The sequence below is a fragment of the Cryptomeria japonica genome, unplaced genomic scaffold, assembly GCF_030272615.1.
Source record: "Cryptomeria japonica unplaced genomic scaffold, Sugi_1.0 HiC_scaffold_97, whole genome shotgun sequence".
Lineage (NCBI taxonomy): Eukaryota > Viridiplantae > Streptophyta > Pinopsida > Cupressales > Cupressaceae > Cryptomeria > Cryptomeria japonica.
The window spans coordinates 154,465-157,500 of NW_026728919.1; the positions used below are offsets into that span (position 1 = coordinate 154,465).

Here is a 3,036-nt window from a genome sequence, read left to right on the forward strand (position 1 = left end):
CCCCCTCCAGGTGCACGCACGTAGGCCGGGCCGGGTGCACACCCGACGCCCTAGCAAGGTGCGCGCACCCGGGCAGGGCTCACACTTGGCGAACGGGGCGCACTTCGCGAGGGAGGGTGTGCACCTCGACGGGGGTGGGTGGCCGGGGTGGATTCGCACGTGGGTCGCGGTTTGCTAAGTACACACTGCGACAAGCTCATAACGGGTGCGATCATACCAGCGTTAGTGCACCGGATCCCATCAGAACTCCGCAGTTAAGCGCGCTTGGGCCGGAGTAGTACTGGGATGGGTGACCTCCCGGGAAGTCCCGGTGTTGCACCCTTTTTTAGTTTTTCGCCGGGCGTCGCAATGCTATTTGAATAAACCTTTTGCCCGTTTGCGTTCTCGTCGGGGCCGGGCCGGGCCGGGGTGCGCTGCCCGCACTACCGCGCGCGCGGGGGCGACACCGAGCGCGCACCCGAGGCGCCCCGAGCACACAGGCCACGGTGCAACCCGGGCGTTGTGCGCGCACCCCGGTGCGCCCGAGGTGCTGCGCGCGCACCCAGGTGAAATCGGTGTGCACCTCGGCCAGTGCGCGCTCGGTCGAGTCGCGCACGTTGGCCAAGGTGCACGGTGATGTTTCTTACTCTAAGGTTCCGCACCAGACGCCCGGGACAGGTGAGCGAAGCTGGGCGGGGCCGGGTGCGCGGCCGGGGCAGGTGCACGCAGCTGGAGAGAGCTTTGGAGCACACTTCGGAGCGCACCAATGATGCGCTCCATTCAAAAGTTTCCTGAAAAGGCAAAAAAAGTTGAGATTATAGAATTTCCCACTTGAGAGATTGTAAAAAAAAAAAATTTAAAATGAAGGAAACGCGGGTGCCAAGGTGTGCGCAGCCCAGCCAAGGTGTGCGCACCAAGGCGCCCACCCTGGCGAAGGTGCACGCAAGGTGCGCACCCGAGGCAAACCGGACAATTAACCCAACTTTCGACTTCGCGCGCACCTTGGAGCGCACTTCGGAGCGCTCCTTGGTGCGCACCAATCTTGGGCACCTCGGAGTGCACCATGGCGCCCACCAAGGTGCGCACCCGGGGCAAACCGAGCTCCGACTTCGTGCGCACCTTGGAGCGCACGAAAGGTGCGCACCATGGCGCCCACCAAGGTGCGCAGCCCAGCCAAGGCGTGCGCATCAAGGTGCGCACCCTGGCGAAGGTGCGCACCCGGGGCAAACCGAGCTCCGACTTCGTGCGCACCTTGGAGCGCACAAAAGGTGCGCAACCCAGCCAAGGTGTGCGCACCCCGGTCAAACCGAGCTCCGAATCGTGCGCACCAGAGGTGCACGCCATCGTGCGCACCTTGGAGCACACTTCGGAGCCCTCCTTGGTGCGCGCCGATGTTGCGCACCTCGGAGCGCACCCGGGGAAAACAATGCAATTAACCCGACTTTCGACTTCGTGGGCACCTCGGAGCGCTCTCGGGTTCGCACCTCGGAGCACACCGAGGTGCGCACCTTTGATGCGCTGCCTTCACCAATTTCCAGAAAAGGCAAGAAAACATTGAGAAGGTGTGCGCACCGAGGTGCCCACCCTGGCGAAGGTGCACGCGAGGTGCGCACCCGGGGCAAACCGGGCTCCGACTTCGTGCACGCCGCACCTTGGAGCACACTTCGGAGCGCTCCTTGGTGCGCACCAGGGCGCGCAACCCAGCCGAGGTGCCCACCCCGGCGAAGGTGCACGCGAGGTGCGCACCCGGGGCAAACCGGGCTCCGACTTCGTGCACGCCATGGTGCCCACCGCGGCGAAGGTGCACGCGAGGTGCGCACCCGGGGCAAACCGGGCTCCGACTTCGTGCACGCCGCACCTTGGAGCACACTTCGGAGCGCTCCTTGGTGCGCACCATGGTGCCCACCAGGGCGCGCAACCCCGCCGAAGGTGCACGCGAGGTGCGCACCCGGGGCAAACCGGGCTCCGACTTCGTGCACGCCGCACCTTGGAGCACACTTCGGAGCGCTCCTTGGTGCGCACCATGGTGCCCACCAGGGCGCGCAACCCCGCCGAAGGTGCACGCGAGGTGCGCACCCGGGGCAAACCGGGCTCCGACTTCGTGCACGCCATGGTGCGCACCGCGGCGAAGGTGCGCACCCGGGGCAAACCGGGCTCCGACTTCGTGCACGCCGCACCTTGGAGCACACTTCGGAGCGCTCCTTGGTGCGCACCAGGGCGCGCAACCCAGCCGAGGTGCCCACCCCGGCGAAGGTGCACGCGAGGTGCGTACCCGGGGCAAACCGGGCTCCGACTTCGTGCACGCCGCACCTTGGAGCACACTTCGGAGCGCTCCTTGGTGCGCACCATGGTGCCCACCAGGCCGCGCAACCCAGCCAAGGTGTGCGCACCAAGGTGCACGCGAGGTGCGCACCCGGGGCAAACCGGGGTCCGACTTCGTGCACGCCGCACCTTGGAGCACACATCGGGGCGCTCCCGGGTTCGCACCGGCGTTGCGCACCGTGGTGGGCACCTCGGAGCACACCAAGGTGGGCAGCGAGGTGCGCACCTTTGATGCGATGCCTTCACTAATTTCCATAAAAGGCAAAAAAAAAACGAGATTTTAAAATTTCCGTTTTGAAAGATAGTGAGAAAAAGGGAATGCTGGTGCCATCTTGAGCCCGCCCTGGTGCGCAGCCCAGCCAAGGTGTGCGCACCAAGGTGCCCACCCTGGCGAAGGTGCGCGCCCGGGCAATTAACCCAACTTCCAACTTCGCGCGCGCCAGGGTGGGAGCGCACCCAACAACCGGGCCTGGGAAGAGCCAATGCGAGAAACCCCACCAAACGCTCTGACAAAAAAAGAGGGGGCGCTCCAGTAACCCCGCTTCGGAGCGCACCCTGGGCAAACCCAGCCAAGGTGCCCACCCCGGCCAAGGTGCAGGCGAGGTGCGCACCCGGGGCAAACCGGGCTCCGACAACGTGCACGCCGCACCTTGGAGCACACTTCGTAGCGCTCCCGGGTGCGCACCTCAGAGCACACCAAGGTGGGCAGCGAGGTGCGCACCTTTGATGCGCTGC

General features: G+C 65.5%; 1 non-coding gene across 1 annotated transcript; it reads left to right on the top strand.

Annotated features, from left to right (window-relative positions):
- Positions 1 to 203: 203 nt before the first annotated feature.
- On the top strand, positions 204 to 322 carry LOC131864865 (5S ribosomal RNA). Its single transcript, XR_009363592.1, has one exon. It is a non-coding gene; the product is annotated as a 5S ribosomal RNA (ribosomal RNA).
- Positions 323 to 3,036: the final 2,714 nt, after the last annotated feature.